This window comes from Bombus affinis, unplaced genomic scaffold (assembly GCF_024516045.1).
Source record: "Bombus affinis isolate iyBomAffi1 unplaced genomic scaffold, iyBomAffi1.2 ctg00000075.1, whole genome shotgun sequence".
NCBI lineage: Eukaryota > Metazoa > Arthropoda > Insecta > Hymenoptera > Apidae > Bombus > Bombus affinis.
In genome coordinates, this window is record NW_026108825.1 from 557,823 (window position 1) to 581,756 (window position 23,934).

The 23,934-nt window shown below is 40.8% G+C and overlaps 2 protein-coding genes across 3 annotated transcripts in view; one reads left to right on the top strand and one right to left on the bottom strand.

The window, feature by feature from the left end:
• Positions 1-23,934, bottom strand: part of LOC126927110 (uncharacterized) — a 332,444-nt gene that overhangs the window by 199,231 nt on the left and 109,279 nt on the right. For both annotated transcript variants that reach the window (XM_050743444.1, XM_050743445.1), the window contains exon 2: positions 17,042-17,067. The gene's annotated coding sequence lies outside the window, so the exon portion shown is untranslated. The remainder of the gene's footprint in view (positions 1-17,041; positions 17,068-23,934) is intronic.
• LOC126927119 (6-phosphofructo-2-kinase/fructose-2,6-bisphosphatase-like) overlaps positions 1-23,934 on the top strand; it is a 129,440-nt gene that overhangs the window by 83,154 nt on the left and 22,352 nt on the right. The gene's annotated exons all lie outside the window — the stretch shown is intronic.

Consider the following 23,934-nt stretch of genomic DNA (forward strand, 5'->3'; position numbering starts at 1 on the left):
ATTGTCTGTGCGTAACACATTATCGTAAATTGTGACTATACCGATAAGAGTCACTTTCGAAAGCTTTGATTTAGCATTCCGTTGATACACTGTTTGACTGCTGTTACGTCGCGTGAAAAGGTCCGCGCGACGTACTTTAATGTCTGACCGTCCAGACCCAAACGTCATTAGAGAACCCTCAATAAAACTAAGGCCCACCATAAACCGATTCTCATTAGCTTGCAGAAACCTTGAATCCTGCAAGCATTTTCGGTTTATAGCGGGTACTTAAAAGGTCCTTAGGTTTATTGAACGTTCTTAAATATTACGGAGTAAGCTGGTAGTTATGACGGGAAAAATTGTTAATTATATGACAGGGAAAATCAGGCATTTAGAGATTAGAAACATCTGGGTTTTCCCACGAGTCATGCCGTTAGGATGCTTCCATATCCCAACTTCAACCGTTAACGTCTTAGCTAATGGTAACGGGGATCTGTGTCCTCATGTTCATAACGGAAAGTACGAACAACGAATCAGCTTACTTCGTTCAAAACCTCCATCGTCATTGACACAGGTAGACGTACGAGTCAGTCGTTCGTAGTAGTACGAGTTAGTCGTTCGAGTAGTACGAATCAGTCAGTCGTTCGAGTCAGTCGTCAGTGCAAGCCACCCAAGTCAAACAGTCGGAGTCAAGCAGTCGACGTCTCCTCATTCAGTCTTTCGGTTGATCCTGTTGATTCGATTCAGTCAAAGTTGGATCTGATCAATCGCCACATCTACTACGACCCACGAGCCTTCCTCTCTCAGATTGGCAGTCAGAATCTGAGCAAGATCCAGGCAATCTTCAGACTCAACGACGTTACTATTGTGTGTGATTAAACGAAGCTGTTGGAGAAAAATATAATCATAACCCTACCAATCACGGAGTTATATTAATTCAACCACCCCTATTATCTTAACGGAAATCAGGGGATCGATCTACTCGCGGCGTCGATCATTAGAATCGTAACGGGAATTTACGACTCCCGTTGACGTGTTTCCTCGCGATTGCGTCTCCCCGCGATAGCTCGAAAATACATGGTCCTTCGAGCCGGATCACGTGCCAGTGTCAAGTAAGTGTCCACACACAGTGCCACGTGTTCCCTTTGAATCCAACAGCGGAAGTGTATCACTGCATTAAGGTCAGCGACGTCAGGAGCAACACCTTCAAAAGATATACACACTGGTCGAGGCACGCAACCAGGCAGCGTCCCGACGTAACTGAGTAATCAATTTAAGAAGATTTCAAGTCGATCCACATCCCGAATCATGCCGACCCCAGCTAAGATCAACAACTTGAGGAAACGACGTGATAAGTTGTTCGAAGGCACGTTAACGACTATAAGGGACCGCATCGATAGATACGAACAGTCAGGCATGCAAGATCTTGCATATTTGAGATCATCTCAAGCCCTACTCAAAACCGGGTGGAAACGATTCCTATCACTCCAGGACGAGTTGGACGACATCGAGGACGAGGATATCGTTCAGGAACGCGTAGCGTCGGAACAGTACAGTTCCCTGGACGAGAGAATACAGCATCTCCGGGAAGGAAAGCCATCTTCAATCCCGCCGCCATCAAAGGGCACCGATTTTCCCGAAGCGAAAATGCATTTACCAGAAATGCGGCTACCAGCATTCGACGGGAAATTCGAAAATTGGAACGCATTTTTTAACACATTCAACTCGACTATCGACATGAACTCTCACCTAACCACCTTACAAAAATTCCATTATGTGCGGGCTTCCTTAGTAGGGGAAGCCGCGAGTTGTGTGAATTCTCTAGTTTTCCATGAGGAGAACTATCCGAAGGCGCTGAGCCTTCTCAAGCAGAGGTACGATTGTCCGCGACGCATCGTGTCATGCCATGGATTTGCAATCATTGACTACTCAAAGCTGACGCATTGTTCTCCAATGGCCCTAAGAGACTTGGCCAATGTCGTAAGACAGAACCTCGACGCACTAAGCAGTTTGGGACAAACCGTACATCCGAATAGCCTCATTCTTAATCTCATCAGCTCCAAACTACCCGATTACGTCAGGCAACAATGGGAGCTAACCTTGACCAACAAGGAGGTGCCTCAATACACCGATTTGCTAGATTACCTCGAGAATCTAGCGCTCACAGGCATCTCACCTTCCGATATCAAACAAATTAAAACACCGGACCAATCCAAAAGAATCCGACAGCGTAAGACACGAGGACAGACATTCACCGCATCCCGGGTCAAGAATTCCTGCCATTCTTGCAAGGGCCAACACTCCATTTGGCATTGCGACGCCTTCAGAGCCAAAAGCGTCAGTGAACGCTTGAAGGAGGTCAAAAGTGCACTCCTGTGTCTGAACTGCCTGAGTGCGGGACACACAACTCGGGATTGTCATGCCGGGTCTTGTAGGGTGTGTGGAGGTCGCCATCATACAATGCTACATCGGGACAGGCAAAAGGTAAGGTCGACTTCCTCCAATTCAGATCAAGGTTCCTCCCCTTCCAGCAGGAGATCATCGACATCCCCGTCAAAGACTCGGAAGGTCGCAAGGAAGCACAACCCAAGGACTTCACGGACTTCAAGTCCATCAACCAGTCCGAGACAGACACACAATTGACGCCAGGCACGCCGAACCCCAACAAGGACCGATCAAACCCGACCATCAGATCCCAAATTATTGTGCAATGACCTAGTAATTACAGCACAAGTTAACATGCTGACCGACAAACGGCAACCTATTCGTTGCCGTGCGTTGCTCGATACTGGATCCAGCATGAACTTCATTACTAGAAGACTAGCCGATTCCCTTGGAATAAAACAAAAGAAGTGTTCGGTCCCAATTGGGGTTCTCGATACTTTAACGACGACGGCAAGGCGATACATAACGGCTACGATCACGTCAACCGACGGCAGCTATGAACGTACAATAACGTTCCTCGTCATTCCGGCTATCTCGACCCTGATCCCAAGTCAACACATCGATCGCTCGACATTGGAAATACCAAAGAATATCAATCTGGCCGATCCACGATTTCATGTGCCAGGTCCGATCGATGTCTTACTGAGTTCAGGTACGACACTTGCTTCGATGTGCGTCGGACAGATTAATCTGACGCGACCAGACGAGCCGGAACTGCGTTTACAGAAAACCCGATTCGGCTGGGTAATCGGGGGGAGTCCAACTTACCAAATCGCGACAAATGCATTCCACGCCTCCACAACGGCTCTGCAAGCTGATCTCGCGCGGTTTTGGGAAATCGACGAAGGACCCCCGATTCAACATCTCTCAGAGGCAGAGCGACGATGCGAAAAACACTTCCGAGATCACGTCCGACGCACCAGCGAAGGACGATACATTGTCGCCCTTCCATTTCACAGCCAGCTCCCATTCCTTGGATCAACCAAGGCACTAGCGATGAGACGACTCGCATCACTCCACCGCCGATTCCAACGCGATAACTCATACGAAATCGCGTACAGTAATGTGATCCAAGAGTACATAGACTTGGGTCACGCGACGAAGATCGACCCTGGTCACCTCGCTAATCACGAGTATCATCTGCCACATCACAGCGTGATCAAGGAATCAAGCGACACCACTAAGCTCCGGGTTGTGTTCGATGGATCAGCGGCAAGCAACACTGGAGTATTGCTAAACGATACTTTGCTCACCGGACCAAAGTTGCAGGAGGATCTATTCGACATCCTACTTAGATTCCGGTCTCACCAGTATGTTCTAACTGGCGATATTGAAAAAATGTATCGCCAGATATTGATACGCCCAGAAGATAGGAAATATCAACAAATTCTGTGGCGCAATTCCGACGGTGAGATCGACTCCTATCAACTTAACACCGTGACGTTTGGGTTGTCAGCCGCTCCATACTTGGCCATACGGTGTCTCAAACAATTGGCAGACGACGAGGGACACCAATTCCCGCGAGCATCACTGGTATTAAAGCGAGACTTCTACGTAGACGACGCCCTCACCGGAGCTGATACGAAGGAAGAGGTACTGTCGATTCGGAAGGAGCTCACCGACCTTCTGCAATCAGGCGGCTTCAATATTAGAGGAAGGGCGTCCAACGATTCGGACGTACTGAAGGGGCTATCCGAACAAGACAAATGCCGGAAGCTACAATTAGGTGAGTCTCAGACCCTAAAAACCCTCGGGGTTTTTTGGGAGTCCCAAGTTGATTCAATCCTCTATTCGGTCGATACCCTAGCTGATCTCCCACGCGTTACAAAGCGATCAATAAGTTCGGTGATCGCCAGAATTTATGATCCATTAGGATTGCTAGCTCCAGTGATAATTCGAGCAAAGATTATTTTGCAACATATATGGTCATTAAAGATCAACTGGGATGAATCACTTCCCGCGGATTTGCATACGGAATGGAGCCGGTACTACACCCAATTAGCGTTGATAAACAACGTCCGGTTTCCACGAAAAGCTGTAATACCAGCAACGACTAGGATGGAACTCCACGGGTTTTGCGATGCCAGCGAGAAGGCTTACGGAGCCTGCGTCTATCTCCGCACCATTAGTTCCGACGGCTCCATGCAATCCCATCTACTCACCGCGAAGTCAAAGGTCGCTCCGCTCAAAACACAGACGATCCCACGACTCGAACTGAGCGGAGCACTCCGTCTGGCTACCCTGATCGCATCAATCCAGAAAGCCCTGACGATCGAGATCTCTCGGATCGTATACTGGACTGATTCCACCATCGTGCTCCAGTGGATCAAAACCTCGCCGCATATGTTAAAAACATTTGTGGCGAACCGAGTAGCCGAGATCCAACTCAAGACTAACCTCTCCGATTGGCGTCATGTACCCACCGCCGACAACCCAGCGGACCTCATCTCACGAGGTCAGACGCCCAAGGAGTTCCTGCGCCCGTCCATTTGGAAAAATGGACCATAATGGCTCCAGCAAAACGAAGAGCATTGGCCAACATGGAACCCAACTACGTCGGGCGAAATTCCTGAGCAACAGAGGTCACCCTGCCTGGCAGCGAACCCAGTCGACCATACGATATTAGAAAAATACTCGTCATGGTCAAAACTAACCAGAGTCGTCGCTCGCTGCTTTCGATGGAGACAGAAGCAAAGCCGGGCAGTATCTCTAACAGTAGATGAGCTCATTTCGGCAGAAAATAGATTGCTTAGACTCCTACAAAACATCCATTTTTCGAAGGAGATTCGCTCACTACAAAAAGATCGGACCACGTCCGTGGGAGGGAAACTCCAACGCCTAAATCCTTTCCTCGACAATGAAGGGATAATACGAGTCGGAGGATGACTCACTAACTCACAGATGCCCTTCCACCAAAGGCATCCGATCATTCTGCCAAAATCATCAGTGACTGAGCTCATTATCGACCAGGAGCATCGACGCAACCATCATTCCGGAACCCAGGCCACACTATACACTATTAGACAACGTTATTGGCCTGTCGACGGCCGAAGCCAAGTATGGCGCACCATCAAGAACTGCGTCCGTTGTTGCCGAGCCAATCCACCATCAGTAGAATATCTGATGGGAGACCTGCCGGAGTCACGGATCACCGAGTCGCGGCCCTTTACGAACATCGGGGTTGATTATTGCGGCCCGTTCTATGTCAAGGAGAGAAGGGATCGTAATCGCCGAAGGGTAAAGGTGTACGTCGCCATATTCATATGCCTGGCTACCAAAACCGTTCATATCGAATTAGTGAGCGATCTGACAACCGACGCATTCCTTGCCGCGCTCCGCCGGTTTATCTCTCGGAGAGGACATTGTGCGACCATCCTTTCGGACAACGGAACTAACTTCGTCGGAGCAAACAGGGAGTTGAAAGAACTTCACCTCCTATTACAATCCGACGACCATCAAGAAAGGGTGCAGACCTTCCTCACCGATCGGCAGATACAGTGGTCATTCAACCCTCCGAATTCACCACATTTTGGCGGTTTATGGGAAGCCGCGGTGAAATCATTTAAACGGCATCTTATTCGCACCGTTGGCACGGAACTCTTGACCTTCGAGCATCTCAATACTCTGGTTATTGAGATCGAAGCGATGTTGAATTCCCGTCCACTTACTCCCATCTCAACAGATCCTAACGATCTCCCAGTCCTCACTCCCGGACATTTTTTGTTAGGCGACACATTTACCAACATTCGGGAACGAGATCTTAGGACAATCCAACCAAGCCACTTATCTAACTGGCAACGTATCCATCAGCTTAAGCAGGAATTTTGGAGTCGATGGCACCGAGAATATCTCAACGAATTAACCAGCCGTAGCAAATGGTACAAGGGCAAACATGGCATTCGTGAGGGCACAATCGTAATTCTCCGAGAAGACAACGTTCCACCTATGCATTGGCCCTTGGGCCGCGTCATTAAGGTCCACCCAGGAGCCGACGGAATTATACGGACAGCCACGGTGAAGACAGCGACGAGCATCCTGGATCGCGGCGTCAAACGATTGATTCCACTACCCTGTCAACCGGAATCGGAGGAACCCGGACAACCACGAACAGCGGAGAACGCAGACGAAAGTTCCCCCTGATACCATCCATGGACTTTTGATCGGGATTCTCTCAACGGGGGGAGGATGTTACGTCGCGTGAAGAGGTCCGCGCGACGTACTTTAATGTCTGACCGTCCAGACCCAAACGTCATTAGAGAACCCTCAATAAAACTAAGGCCCACCATAAACCGATTCTCATTAGCTTGCAGAAACCTTGAATCCTGCAAGCATTTTCGGTTTATAGCGGGTACTTAAAAGGTCCTTAGGTTTATTGAACGTTCTTAAATATTACGGAGTAAGCTGGTAGTTATGACGGGAAAAATTGTTAATTATATGACAAGGAAAATCAGGCATTTAGAGATTAGAAACATCTGGGTTTTCCCACGAGTCATGCCGTTAGGATGCTTCCATATCCCAACTTCAACCGTTAACGTCTTAGCTAATGGTAACGGGGATCTGTGTCCTCATGTTCATAACGGAAAGTACGAACAACGAATCAGCTTACTTCGTTCAAAACCTCCATCGTCATTGACACAGGTAGACGTACGAGTCAGTCGTTCGTAGTAGTACGAGTTAGTCGTTCGAGTAGTACGAATCAGTCAGTCGTTCGAGTCAGTCGTCAGTGCAAGCCACCCAAGTCAAACAGTCGGAGTCAAGCAGTCGACGTCTCCTCATTCAATCTTTCGGTTGATCCTGTTGATTCGATTCAGTCAAAGTTGGATCTGATCAATCGCCACATCTACTACGACCCACGAGCCTTCCTCTCTCAGATTGGCAGTCAGAATCTGAGCAAGATCCAGGCAATCTTCAGACTCAACGACGTTACTATTGTGTGTGATTAAACGAAGCTGTTGGAGAAAAATATGATCATAACCCTACCAATCACGGAGTTATATTAATTCAACCACCCCTATTATCTTAACGGAAATCAGGGGATCGATCTACTCGCGGCGTCGATCATTAGGATCGTAACGGGAATTTACGACTCCCGTTGACGTGTTTCCTCGCGATTGCGTCACCCCGCGATAGCTCGAAAATACAACTGCTGTTCCACACGGTTGAAGGTTCTTCCATCTTCGAATGAGATTTCGCGTCAACCGGGAAAGATAGCGGCGTTCGAGCGAATCCCAGCGTGAAATTGTTGGATGATTAAAGTGGCCGGAGATCGGTTTACCGGCTCTCTGTCGAATTAAACGAGACACTTCGAGTTTAAGGGATGATTCAAAGTTTGAACAGTTTCATTACACCTTGTGTTCATCCGTTCTGAATATCTCGAGTGGGTAAAATAGTAGATAAGTGAATTCAATCGACAAAAGTTCAGTTAGTCGGATATTAAATAAAACTTCCTTCCAACAAATAGAGTCCAAGTGAATGAAATCCTGCTTCTATTTCTGCAGTTCTACTTCTGTTCCCAAAATTCTATTTCCAAAAAGTTTATTTATTTAAAAACAGAATAATATTTTCGAGTAATTTCTATATTGAAAACTCCAACTTTATGACACGTCGTTGAACCACTGGCGATGATATAAATTTTTAAAATCTGGGGCAGACTCTTACGTACGGCCTTAATTGTAGTTAGATCAATTAGTGACCTTGCTTAACGCTTTACGACCCTACTGAATTGTATTTCACCTACTACACTTATCGTAAATTGTCTCAAAGCTGAATGACGTCAGATTAATTGGCCCCCAACGACATGTTTTTTTGGAAAAAGGTGCATTATTGCCAACGTACACATTACTAAGGCGATAAAATCGGGAGAGAAATTTCGAGAATGTAACGAGTCAACAATGGCTACCTTGGAACGATATCAATTGCGCTCGAGAGGCGATGAATCGTCAATTCGCGTGAACTATCATTTACAGGCATAAATTTGCTTAAATTCCTTTGCCAAAGAATTGTGTACATGTTCGTGTGTAAACACGAGTTTGCATTGTCTTTCGTGGATCGAGGGACGCCAATTATCAAGTATGCTTTTACTATTATGCAGCTCACAAAAGACCCTTGCCTATAGTGCCTGAAATACTCGAGAGTATTCCTTTTTCCACGACATTCGCGAGAATGCGCTCGCCTGGATTTATGTCGGCGCCTACTTGATTAAATTAACCGCATAAAATGCTCGCACAATTCCTTTGAATATCCTTCAATTGTGTTACATCCTTTAGGACATTTTCGTTCCAACCATTATTTTTATTGCTATGAAATTGGTTAAATATCTTAAGGTGAGATTGTCTCGTGTAACAACAACAAGAGTAGTGATTATTATGAATTTTCTTTTTAGTCTAACTATCGGTTACGCGGTAAATACTAGACCTTTTTAAGATATAAATAGATAGTTTTTAAGTACAGATGTAATTTGTTTGCTTTATTTTTAATTTAATGATAATTATTTTTCGGGTCATTATTATTTCCTTCCTCTACGTTAAGGCTGTCTCTATATAGTCGTCTTTGTCCGGATAATCCTCTCTAAATTCCTATAATCTTGGTGCTTTTGCAACACTAAACTCAAAGGAAACATAGCGATACATCTACTATCGATGCCATTAACAACCAAAGTTTCACTCAAGCTCCTCCTACTCATATTTTCTACGATACTGTACCTATTCGCGTAGGAATTTAGTAACGCACAATTGATACTGTTTTCTACGGAATTAAGAAATTTCAAGGTTCTCTTCTCTGATGAAATTTCCACATTGACTTTGTTAAGGATTATGATGGAATGAAACATTTGGTCAAAGCGAAGAGAAGTATCGTTAGCTGGAAACTCTGCTATCGGAAGCGATACCGGTGGAATTATAAGCATCAAAGCCACTCATTACGGTGGAATTATGCAGGCACGATAGAAAAAGGTATTACCACGAAAATCCACGTGTTCGGTTAACGAGGTCACCCAGCACCGCCGTTAACGTTTTTCACACGGCAGAAATGCACTCCTTTATATTCTCTTTCTTTCCGTGAATCGTGAATTTTTATTGATGGCGGTTTTATATAGCGTACGTGAAGGTATAAGCAGCGAAAATCTCATTAGATCGCTGTTGGTCCATAGTATCCAAGTCGTTTCAAGTTGCTTGTTAAAGTGCGCGCAAGAATATCGTCATCTCTTTGTTATCCTCTTATACATATACCGTTAGCTCAGCTTGAAAATAGATAAAAATCCATAATTGTTATAAAACTCCGTAAGTGCAATAATTAAAGTTCCGATAATTCTAATTAAATTTTGCCTATTCTCGCCTATTATCGAAAATGAGAGAGGAATTATTATCAATAAGCGCGCTATCAATAAGCGAGACTCTACTACGTGCGCACGTAGTGTACTCTTGATTTTGAATTATTACCGAATAATGTCGTACCTTTGAGAAGCAAATAATAATCAGTTAGAAGATTTCTAACGAACGTCATTAGAATTTTACAGACGATTCGACGAAATAGTATCTTGTGTTGACAGAAATTTTGTCTCGAGGTTTCAATTTTATCTCGGATAATGTATTTTTGAAAAACAAATAATAACCGATCAGAAAATTTCTACTATTAACGTCAATCGAATTTTATAAATCAATTCGACGAGATAGTATTCCGTGTTATCAGAAATTTACAGGAAATTTTTCAACTGTGACTCGACGTACGTAAGTCCGTAGCCAATGGAAACGTTTAGACGCTGAACAACGAGCCGCGATACGCCTCGTGAAATCGCTTACGCGTGTTCAGATTTCGTTGTTTGTGCAATCGGTACACGTAACAGACTTATTGAAGTCAGGCGCTAGAATTTCCTCCATTAGAAGAGCTGATGTGCCTGCCTTATGAAATCCATAATGTTCAATGGGAATGTCTGTCTTTTATGATGATCTTATTGCACTGTTTGAAAGCGGTATGATTAAATCGATATTATGGAAATTCTCATGAAATAGGAAATTCTTGTGGCTTTCGAAACAATTTCGATTTAGGATCGCCAGGAGTTCCGCGGCTCGGGTAATTAGCAATTGAGTAACGTGTGCTAGAATTAAGTAATCAGCCAGCGTCTCGGACACAATGCGAGCCTGGTGCAATTAAACACGCCTTAATGAAGAATAAGTCGCGAACGCTATGCTACAGCTAAATTAAATCATCAAGCTGGATATTTCTCCGTATTCCTGCTAACGTCGTTGTGTTTAATCGAGCTGATTTTGCGCAAGAGAGCGTGTAACACATTACAGAAGAAAAATAAATATTTGATGTCGGCGAGATATCGTGGACAATAAAAAAAAAAAATACTATCGAGAGAGCGGAAGGCGTTAATAGTAAAAACGTGGAGGAGATATTGCGTGAAAAGGCTTGGAGCCTTTCATAGGATGTTCTTCGTTGCTCAAACACTACCAAACAACTTCTTTATACACTGTGAAACTATCATCTTCCATATTCATCTGATTGTTCAAAGGAAAAATATGAAATAGCTAAACAAATGACGAAATTTATCGAGTACTCTTTTTCATGTATATACATGTCGGAGATGGAAAAACACCGGAACCTCTCCTTGGATTCTCGGGAATACCGTAATGTCGTAATTTAGATTAAACAAATGTCGCTCCGATTGTTCGAGGTTTATGATAGTGAGCTTGGGCTCGAGGCGACAACCAGTCGCCGAACGTAGCCGCGGTCAAGGGATGAACGTTTTGTCTAACAAAGGCATGAAGTAACTCTATAGCTCTCCTTAAAAGAAATACTTAGGACGGGGCACGACGGTAAGCATTTCAACGATTTCTGTCCCGTGGCTCGCCACACGCAGACTCTATTCTTCGAGTAAGATGATTACCAGATGTCGACGCGTCTCCACAGTACATGTTCAGCTAGCCCGAGGACCTGCTATAAATCTTAAGATCTGTTTAACTAAAGTCCTTCAAACCGACAAACAGTCCTCGTCCCAACTACGAGAAAATAGGAGAAATCTATTTTCTCACGAACGACGCTTCCTCTTCTCGAACTTTCTTTTAAGGGCGACTAGCACCCTTCCCTAACCACCAACATGGAAATTGACCAATTAACAGTAACGCCAATTTCCCTCACTTTCCGAATGAAGGCAGAAACCAGTGAAGTTCGGTGACGATGTTATCGCAGAGGAAAACTATTGCTGAGTGTTGGTCGCCTAGTGAGGTCGCTTGTGGGTGGAAAGGAACGTTGAACGTGAAAAAAACCCCGACCTTCCCATTTTTACCTTGTGCAGTAATAATCATAAGGAACGTCTCGACTTGCATATATTTTATAACAATTAAGGGCCCTAATGGTAAAATATAAATGTTTAGTTTTATAATAGTTCCTTAGGATTATTGTGGTCCAGCTAATTATATTTGCATAGCTAATGGCCGCCTCGACCGGGGAATGGATTCTGAGTCACTGGACGTAACAATAGATAAATATAGAAAATACCTAAAATACAGTAATCATAATATAGTATTTGATGAGCGAAGAAAATCTCTACATTTTTATTCAAGTCTATTTATTCAATTGCGTCGATAAACATGTTGATGAGTTGCATAAACAACTATGATCGATAGATAACAAACTTGCACAACATTCTCTCACAGGTTTTGAAAAGAAAAACAAAGAAAAACGGAAGAAATCAAGAAAGTTCCAGGAATATCTCTTTCCTCTTCCTCTTTTCTTCAAATTATATCTTTAGCGGTTCTAATGGTTTCTGGTATCTTGTGAACACACATATACATTCCACGTTGTTCAGCACGCACGTGCGCATACAAGTTGGAAAGGTTACGCAACAAGTTTGTATTCTACGAAAAATGGAATAGGCACTGCCGTGTATCAGCGCAGCTAATCGAGCAGCTTCAGCCATTCGCAAGAAAAAATTAAAAAAAGAAGGAAAGAGAGATTCTCTGATGAGGGTCGGTTATGTAACTTGGACAAGCATTACACGAAAGAGTCCAGGGAATGCAGGTCGTACTTGCAACTGTGGAACTTGCACGAGAGAAAAAAGCGGTGCAATTTTGATGGGCCCATACGTGCTCAGAAATTGTGTAAATGGCAGGGATTCGATTGCACAAACGTGTTTATCACTTCTATGACTATTACGGTGAAGGAGATCAGCCAGAAGTGATCCAGTCGTTATATCGCCTCACGATTTCCGTTCCAATCGACCGCGAAGGCGTCCAAGATTAATGGACACTATAAATTAAATCTAACGGAGGAAATTGAAATAGTTAAACCATTCTATTTATCGTTTTGAATATATGATTAAGCGGACGTAAACAAATGTGCGTTTCAGTGGCGATTTTCCGTGTTTAGTGAATCTATTTTAGACATGTATCTATATTTCAAGGTATAACTCGAGGAAAATAAATTGATCCTTTAAAGATAGATATAAGATTTTAAAGTTGGCAATAAGAAGTTAAGAAATTAGGAAATTTGTTGCACGTTGCTGAAATGTGACAAAAATTGAGTTGTTGGTAGCTAATGACAGAATGCAAAGTCAACATGACACTTGTTTATTGATTGCACGGAGATGTGTATGTATATATGTTACTTCCACCCCGAGAAAGCGAAGAAGGGGAGAAAGTTACGAGAAAATCATTGGCTTCCCGCGTGCGCCATCGCGTCGTCTATGAAGATACGAAGACAAACAGACATGAGCATCCTGTCCAACTACTTACACCTCACACCAAGTCGAACATAATTTACAGTACGTTCGTCTGTTGATTTATGATTTAAATTACCCGTGAGAGAGTACATTCGAAGACACTTAACGGAAAGAGACGTCCTGTAGCGGAAGTTCGCCATATCTCTTCACCATGAATTTCCCCGTACTTTCAAGAATAAAATGTAAATGACTAATTGAGAAAATGAAACAAGTTCCGAGCACGTGTCTTGAGTAAATAGAATTTCGAAAAAAAAATAAAAGTAAAAAGATATTCAATTCTTTGACGATTCTCCTAACGAAGTATGAGATTTTCAATTGTTGGCGTCGATAAAAAAAAATGGAACTAAATTGCAACTTACAGTTACATGTTGATGTCGCATGACAAACTTCCTTTTATAGAGTTGATGTTGCAATATGAATTTCGACGGTTGTTTCAAGTTTATTTGTAGACATTGGCAAAATGAAGTAAGTAGATGCTGTTTAGTGTAGGAAAAAGCAGATGTTTAGTGCAGATGGAACAGGAACTGCTAGATAATGTGGAAAGAAATATTCTAAAAAGTTCGAAATGATGCATGATATTTTAGATAAATATTTAAGTATATATGGAAATATATGTATTTTGATATGATAAAAGGTTTGTTGTGTATTACTGCATTATCGTATGAAGAATTTTTTGTCTTCACTACGATGATTAGAAAAATATGTAAAACGTATCCAACATAATTAAACAATTGGAAGCTTATAAAATAATATAAAAATAAATAAGAAGTGATATAGGTAGAAACAACATATATAAATACTGCTATCTTTTAAAATACTTGCAGTACAAAAATATGCTGAAACACGATATAATAAAAAATACTTTACTCTTCGATACAAAAGTAAAAATAAAAGAATGTAATTTTGCGTTTATGTACATCACTTTTCACAGCTCATTGTCCTTTTATTTACACCATCAATCGTTTCTTTCACCCAAGCACCAATTATTCACAATTATTGTTACGATATTTAGGAATATCAATGGAACTGCAACAAACAACATATTTGTGTTATATTTAAATTTATTATCAAACGAATTAAAATAATTTGTATGTAATTACTTCATGCCACCGTTCGTATGGACCTAATAAGGTTCAAAATTTGTGACTTTACTGTAGGAGGTTCTCCGAAGCCTTGAACATTTTGCCACGACGCCCAACCAACTGTAACAATGTTTAAACAAAAATTAAGTAATGTATTCCAACATACAAGTAAAAACATATACATATGATTTATATATTTTTCATACTACGCGATATATGTAAATACAATAAATAACATAACCTACAAATTCTTCATTTCTATGCAGGGGAAAAGTTCAGTATAAAAGAATAATACAAACAAAAATATGATGATATTGTGTACCTTTTGCAAGAAATCTTTCTTCGTTTAAATCGCAGATCGCATTCAAACACAACACAGTCGCTTCAAAAAGTGTCCAAAGTGTAAACGCCACATTATATCGATATGATGAATGATAACATTGAGAATATCACGCAGCGCCACTATCGTAGGGAAAGGTAAAACAGCTTCATACGCATCAAACAATCAATTTGTATTGATTAGGAACCGTCCTGCCATCTTCCGTGTTCAGATGGAAACTAGCAATTAAAAAAGTGGCGTTATGCGGGAAATTTGAATTAAAATTTATTTTTACTATGTCAAAATATATTTAGAGTAATCTCGAGCGATTTAAATATCGCTCGAGATTCCAAAAATAAGATAATCTTGGATTTCATCGATAACGTTTTACAAATGCTTGCAAAAATAGTACTATATGGAAACTAAGAGCCTTAAAACGATATTCGAAAGAATCGGTAGACTTTACAAGTAACTTAACAACGCGATAATACAACGGATGGTTGGGAGCATTATTCTATTTATAATAATTGAACGACAAAGCGCACCTTCTTGGCACTAACGCTTTTGGAACAGGAGTACGAGTGTTTCTAGACGATTCGACGCTCTCTTCTCAATTGAGTTACGTTAACGATTCATGTGTGCCGATTTAGTTATAGAACTTAGAGTTCATTTCATGCTACCCTCGATCGTTCATGACCTCTATCATCATTTTATCACGCGCCGTTCGAGGCACACGTTTATCACGTGTAAGGAAATTCGTGGATTTTAATATTCTGATATCGTTTTGCGTATGCAAAGAAAAGTCGGAATCTTCCATATCGTGATGAAAGTCACGGACGTATTTGACGTGTGCAAAAATCTTTCTTGTTTGTAGACGATAAGTATTCAGCAAAAGCTATGCTAACTCACAGCCTCGAACAAGTGTTGTATTACTGCAAAAAATTGCAACACAGACTAAACTCGCGTCGGCGGAAAGTATGCGTGAATCACGTGTACCAAATGTCACGTTTATGCAACTGTAGAAAATATTGCATTATACTAGGTTTAAAAAAAAGTTTGAGACAAAACTATCATTAATTTCAGGAAAAATTTCCAACCTGTACAATGCACGTTTTATTTGGCAACAAGACAATATAGGAAAATTGTTCCAAAGCCAATGTTTCCTCGACTAATTTAGATCTTCCACGAATTCATTCAAATCATTCATCATCCCCTAACAGATAATAATATTTTTCATATACAACGATAACGACTGCCTTAATTTTAGCTATCTATATAAATCACAAGATACTCTGATTCATTTCTCCGATAATTACGCAAATCGTATGATTACAGATCTTCTGTCACATAAAAATGTGTACTTTTCAATAAACTAGACGCAGCAATAAACATACATTATAATCAAACTTAGAGAATCAATACTAAGAAATCGTATGATTCAAATCCACATCAGTGTGCGAACTATTTCCATAATTTATGCCGTATTAGACTGTACCTGCTGCAATTTCACAGGGTAATAACGCGTTACCATTCACCGACTGAATTAAATGACGCTGAATGTGAAGTACACGAGTCTGACCGCTCATGTTCGCTAAATATCATCGGAGAAATAGAAGAAACAAACGTGGACTTTGGTCGGTTAACGAACGAAGAAAAATGAGAAGGTCGATTTGTGAACGTTAGATACCGATCAAAGCAAATATTATTTCAATCGTCGCATAATTGCAAAAGAAATGATATTCAAAGCTTGCATCTTTTCATCCAAGTAGATTGTAAATAATTATCATTTGTTATTGCAATCCTGTTTTCAGTCCGAATCATGTATTATCTAATCTATTGCCTGCAATAAATAATACTTGGGTGACGTCGAAACTGTTACCCAGGAAGCAAGAGTAAAATGCTTAAGCCGTGCAATTATGAATTACGTGATACGTTACGGTAACAATTTATGAGGCATAAGGTCCAATGATGGAACGAGAGGAAAGAATGATTCTGGTATCAGTTCGTGTGAACTGAAGGCGTGTACAATTGTACACTTAAGAACGAAATTCTATGTTGTCATCGTTTCAAGAATTAATACGTTAATGGTCCAAATTAGACTAGTTTTTATAATACAATGTCTAAGTAATGTCTATAATAATGTCTAAGTAAAGCGATTATAGTTAATCGACCAAAATAAACGTAAAGAGCACTATAACGGTGATTCGAATTTGGTGGAACGTAGCTCGCGTCTGTCGAAATTATAGTTTAGACATTGTACGATGTTATATAATAAAGATTCTACCAGATTCCTCCATGACCGCTGTTGATATTTTCACGCAGATTTGTAAAATATTATGTAAAAAGTCGCATTGTCTAAGGTTGCAGTGGCCCAGTAAATATCGACGTTTTGTCCTCAAACGTAAATACATTCGACGTGTCCCCAATATGATTGCTGTATACTAGTAGTGGGGTAAGCGAATCGTTGATTCGCCAGTTTCAACAGAGGGAGCCTACCAGGTCCGGATCGATGTTGCTAAAAGCTGCAGCAAATGGGGGAATATCAGTCGCTAGTACCACCTCGATCTGACTAGAGACGACCGTTTTCACTTCACAATTTTACTTCGTTTTCACTTTGACTTTTAAACACTTTCGTATAACTTCAGTTACAGAACGTTAGGCGGATTTGCACGCAACATACAGTGAACAAAACATCAACAAACGCAGAGATTAGAATCAGACAATAGAGAGTCGGCAGTTATATTCGAAGGTCTTTGGTGGATAAAATTAATCTGGTAAACCGGTTGTACGAGAACTGATTCTGCAGAGGCAACTCCACAGATTGTCCGTGTGAAACCACGTTGTCGTGAGCGGTAAAGGGAGAGAAAAGGAGCTAAAAAGGGTAAGGAATACCTTACATATAAATATACATAACCAAAGCAGAGTTGAAGTGGTGGCGAGAAGGGAACACCAGTGTGCTGGAAAACGGTGAGGCAGCACCGTGACTATGTAAACTACTAGGATATACTTGTGGCAGCGCGTGCGCAGAGTCGGGCAACGTCTGTATCGACAATATTTATAAAGGTACATCGTAACGTGATAGATAGATCGTCGACGATCAAACAATCAAGTGAATCGAGGGTAAAAGAAGATTTAACCAAAGAAGAGGACAAAATCGGAGAACTGGGCTTTTCTTCGAGCATAGGCAAAGAAGCACGCAAACTGGCTCCAGAGGTGAGGATCAAGCAAATTGGAATGAGGGAGGACCTGTTGTCCATAATACGGCACACAAGTAGCGATCATTTTTCGGAAGGACTCTAGTCGAAGATTGAGCAGCAAAACGGGTAAAAAGGAGACTAGCAATAGACCACTGTTTCCGAGTATTTTATACAAATAGAGGGCTCTTGTTTGCTGGATATTTCAAGCAAAAGCGTTCCCAGGATCACTTTCATTCTCTTCCTGTAATTATCGACTTCTCGACTGGTCTACCTGATGACTTGTGTTTTCCTGAAGGGAAACCAAAGACCCTAATTTGAATAGTTCACCGTCGGGTTATGCCCTGGGTTGCCGCTTGTCTCGACCTGTTGGCGGCACCGATTCTGGGTTACTGTCTGGCCGTGAGGAAACTTGCACTGCAAGCCGGCTTTTTCCAAGAAGAAACGAACAAATCGATCGTAACACAAGCGGTGAACGCGATCAATACGTCGACTATACAAAAGGAGACTGCGCCGTGCGCTGATACGATGGCACCAAGCGTCGAAGAACAGCGCCAAGGTAAATCGATTAAATGGAACACTAGTAATATGAGTTTCATCTAATTGATATTATTTACTCGTACAATCACAACATGTTCGATATATTCGATAGGTGACGATGTTATTGAATAGCAATTCAATCGGTAATCAGGTTGCGAAACATTCGATGGGAAACGTTATTTATTTCTTATCTATCGAAAACGAAAGCATCGGATTACTGTGCGTTATGCAATGCAACAGTCGTCATAAAAAATTGCATGGAAATGCAATATGCAAACGAAATTAAAAAATGCCACCTGCGGAAATACCGGATGAAATAATGGCTTTTTTCATCGTTTGTTTTTCTCATTGAAACGCATTACGCTTTTTCGCTCGTTCTCTTTGAATTTCTCGATTCGTGTCAGCTAGATCTTTAGCTATTACATCGAAATTACCACGAAACCAGGCCACGGTTTCACGAATCTGTGATCTCCACTTGTAATAGGAGTGGTGACTATAAATAAAACACGATTTAAATAGATATCCGTGTCGTATGTTCGAAACGCGTGCGACGAATGAAAATTCAGCATGTAACAAATAACTTAAAATTGATAAACTTGTTGTTTTCATTCAGAGCACGGTGGTTTCTTATCAAAAGTTTCGTTTCTTTTTTCTATATCTCAGTAACTAAACGATCGTACCAGGTCCCACGAGTATCTCATCTTATCAAACTCAAGTGCTTTCGAATTTTAGAAAGCTTCAATAATTCAAGCTCCTCTCTATCGTAAAATTCTGACAAGAGTTTTCGAGTACGATGAGTTCCAGAAATTATTTTGTTTTATCTAGTTCAAGTAGCTGTCAGTTCAATTTTTCTTTTTCCTTTTTTTTTTTTTTTTTTAACGAAATTCTTTGGCAAATTTGGTGAAATGCGATGTAGTGGTAGCTGACGTTACAGCGCATGTTCCAATGCAACAAAATGGTTTTCTCCACAAGACCGATTATTGATTTTCTGCCACTGAGCTTGTTCTTATCCTGCGCATGACAGCATATGGAAATGACCGTGATGAATCTTCGCGAAGACGTAACGCAATTTTCATAATTAATTACTGTATTCTGACGTTACAAATTTCATTGCCATTTGTTCATAGATAAATAAATATTATCGACACGATATTCCATGGAATAATTTAGTATTCACGCATACGTTGGTAGCCGTAGCGTGGCGAGAGTACATGCGTTGTTACAATTCAACGCTTGAATAATAAATCGAGTGACGACACGTTTCAGGTCAACGTACCAACGGTTAAAGCTGGTTTCATGGGGATTCTCGATAGGTGATAGTACATCGTTCGGTATACGCGAATGATCGGTATTGATCGTGTATCGCGTGCAACAGTTTGGTAAATACGACACTCGAAGCTGCACTTTGAATTATAAAACAATATACATACATCGGTATATAATCCGATTGTTTGGGTTGAAAAACTTCCGTTTTCAATACGTTTTATTTTTCAAAGCGAAACGTGCGATTCGTTTGTATAGTCTATAAACGTGCATCGAAGCTCTTTTATCCACGGATCAAGGGGTCTAATTCGTAATTATTTTGTTGACACGCGTTAAGTCGAGAAAAACAGACACGCAAATAAAAATGAAGACAGATATCGCGAACGACGAAATCGTTTCGTGGCGTACGTGCTTTTGCTTATGGTAAAAAATCTACTCAGAGATTCGTTAAATTAGTCCAAATGTAATGACCTTTATCGCTTTTCGACCTTCGATTATTAGGCACAAGGGCATGCCGATTCGAAACAACACGCGATAACGCATATTTCTATCGCCATGTCGAATTTCGTGAACTCAGACAATTCGATAATTCTTACTCCATTTCAATTTTTTATATTGTAAACAACGAGTTAATTATAACGTTACAGACAGGTCGTCGTACGTATTTTCGTACTTGAACTTTAATCCTGTTTTGTACTTTCATTCTATACACCGCAATATATTGCGTACGATTACATATCGATTACGAACGACTACACGATATATTACATAAATTATCGCATGACATATAGAGTTTTAGAAAATATAGCAATCAAATACGTAGATCACGGATATTTATACGGTTCTGAGAAATATAGAAAAATCCAAATAATTACACAATCATATAAAACGTATATAAAAATATGGAGATGTTTGAAAAGTTCGCAACATTTCCGAGAATTGATAAGCTCTGTAATCGATTGCGATAAAATTTGAAGGGGTTAATTTATACCTTTTAGAGATTTCATAAATTTAATTTATATGAAGCAGTATTGTATTTTATATTCGATAGAATGTCAATTCTACGAAAATACATTTTATTTGAATTTCACTACGAACTTTTCAAATATATGAACTATAAAATTACTACATTTAGCGAGTGAAACAAATATTTCGCATGAATATCCGTATTCCAAAAATGAGAATAGAATAAGTCAGAATGTCGAACAAACAAAAAACAAAGTTTGTTGTTGAGATTAATACCGCGAAAGAAGCGGCAGTCGCAAAAGTGTAGTCAAAAGCTCTCGTGCATGAAGAGAGAATTCTAAATATAAAGTTCACCAACGCTCGGTTTTTAACGTGGAACCCAACAGGAAGGCATCAGTACTCAGTTGAAATTCGCACTCTGAAGCTCGCGAATTCGTCTAGCCGGTTGTGTCATTGAAACGCATTTTTTATTATTGATTCGTCATTAGTTGATTGTCGAACAGTGTTGTTAACGATACATTGTAAAGAACATGTGTGTGATCGGTAAGGATTATTCTTCCATCGATCAATAGTGAAAACGATTTTAATCTAAATGTACGGGTAAAAAGCAGAATGCTCATGCAAATTGTTTCAACCGTTCGCGGAGAGACGCGATCGCTGGATAACGCGTCAACGAGAGTCGTAAATTCTCGTTACGATTAAACAATCGACGCCACGAACTGATTGATCCCCTATTTCTATTACGAGAATAGAGGTGGTTAGGTTTGAGTGTATATGTAACAACTATACTGGGTTGGTTGATAAAAGATTAATAAAAATAACGAAACAACAAGTTCAGTCAAAGATCAACAATTAAAAACAAAAAAGATAACAGTCAAGGTTTGTTTAGCGGTTTGCTTATAACGAGACCTATCGCACTTCGCAGCTTGAGACAGGCGTTATGTGTTAGATTCGATTCAATGTGTAACGTTCGACGTGTCACAAGGAACTAGCCGACTTTAGATGATTTCTTTGTCTCATTTTTAAGACGACCCCCACTCTACTTAGGTCACGCCACCGTTCGCGCCTATGATCACGTATGTCTATTCTTGCGTGGAAAACGTAACGGACGAAATTCGACGTTTCGAAAACTCGCTGCTTGGCGACAGCTATGCGCTCGTCGATACATTGTATATGATCCGGCGGTCAGATAAAGCGATCTGACTGCGACATTGTAGGGCCGCGAGCGACGGTTAGAAAATACAGCCTGTGGTAAGCCTCGTGGCGTAACACAAATGTTGCACGCAATATAATGCTCGCGTATATCTTTTATTTTCACTTTTACGTTCATTGTTTCCTAGAAACCTAAATATTTCATTCGACGAAAACAAAATAAAAATTTAAAACATCTTGCTCATAGCGCGCGAGAAAGAGTTCTTTTGTGAATCGAAGATGCGTCGGAGGGAAACGATAATTTTCTCACTAATTTCATTCTTACTGTTATACGATCACATTGTTCGATTTTCTATCGAATTATGTCACATACGTTCACATTGTTAACGATCATTCGACTGTTGGCTGGCTTAACAAACTAACTTGGCACCGGGTCAGATCTATCATAGCCGTTTGGGTGCATCTTCTAAAATTGGTCGTTATTATTATATTATTATACACATAAAAATAACCGGATGCTACAATGAAATGCCTTAGAAAATATCTGACTTCTATCGTAATCGCGTATTGGCGTTGTTAAATTTGTACACGATCTGTACATTTATACTCGCGTCTTTGTTGCACAATCCTTTGTCTCCTTGATGTTTATCACTGGCCATACGTCTACACATCAAGCATGTGAAAATGCAATTAATTACACGAGTATCATAGATTCTGTTGCTTTCAGAACCCAAGGATAATATCAAGGATAAAATCAATAAGGACGTCGGGGATAATGAAGTCTCCCCGAAAATTCTCAGGGGTTGTAATCGCGATGTGCGGTTTACCAGGTCGTGGAAAAAGCCAAGTGGCACAACGCCATTCGCGCAGACTCAACTGGAACGGCGATTCCACTAAAGGTTGGGAATTCTGTTTTGTTTACTGCCAATTGCTACACTTAAAAACGAAACCTGTTCATTAAATCATATTAGTCATCTTAAATAAGCGGCTTCGTAGTATTATTTCCATTCGACCAACAATTATCTGTGTTTCTTCTTTTTTTCTTTTTTTACTTCCTATTTTGTGGTTGTATTATGTGTACAAGTCACGTGTTTGATCATTAATTCGTTAGTTTTTCATTTTTCCCGTTTTTGTTTTCAACACGGTCGTTAAGAGGATTTATTACATACGCTAAATAGACTTGTTACGTAAATCAACATTTGCGGCGCTTTGAACAAATTTTAATTTCTATTTTGTAATATATTACATTGTGCTCTTCCTAGTTTTTACATTATTTCATTAACATTATTCATTAACATAAAAAGACATTATTTCATATTGTTCCTTTGTGAAATGCTAAATAATTGTTCTATATTTCATGTATAAATAAAACTATTCTTATATATTTTATACTGCATTAATTTCGTCATACCATTGTAGTAACGATGGTAATAATAAAAAATTTATAACTATTGATAAATAGTTATAATTAATTGCTAATAAAAAATAATTATTCAAATTATGTATTGCTACTAATCTTGGGGCGCCGGTCACCGGTGATCTTGATGATACCACGGCCAAGTTGAGTGCCGGCCACCGGTGACCCTGTCACGTAAAATAAGAAAGAAATTTAAAGGAAAGAAGAAAACTTTATTTTTTCCTCGTTTATACACTTCTGAACTCTAGCCGTGGCCGTTCGGGACTGAGGCTCTTACAATATTTTCTTACTCTCGGTGACATCTGTTTCTTCTTTTGTTTTTCATCCTTCATTATCCCCACTACCCTGTAGGCGTACGTGACTGTTGCTACGCTTCTAGAACATTCGGTGGAAGGACCGTTAGGACATAGATGAACCCTCAGGTACTCCGGCAATATACATTGTCGCCAAGGTCGCCATGTGTAATGTTCAAGTATCGGCTGTCTGGAGAATGTTTAGAAGTGGTCGCCTAAGGTGACGTCAGGGCAAAAGAGTTTGGGGTTACACTCCCCCCTCCTTAGAATGAACTTAGTCCTCGAAGATAGATGGATAGATAGATTCCTTTTCCTCTTTAAGATAGATGGGTGAAATTTTGCCTTGGGTGTTTCCAGGTCGAAGGTTACTTGTGAATCGTTGCTGGTGCTGGGCACAGGTAGAATCGGGGTGAATATGTTGATAGGTGCCGGGTTGATTGGCATCGGAGCGCTGGCTGATGGATTGTTATTTGTCGTGTTTCGCTTGATTTTACAACAGAATAAATGAAAATACAATTTCGGCATTCCTATTTTGTTGAGAAAGTATAAGCATATGAGAGCAAT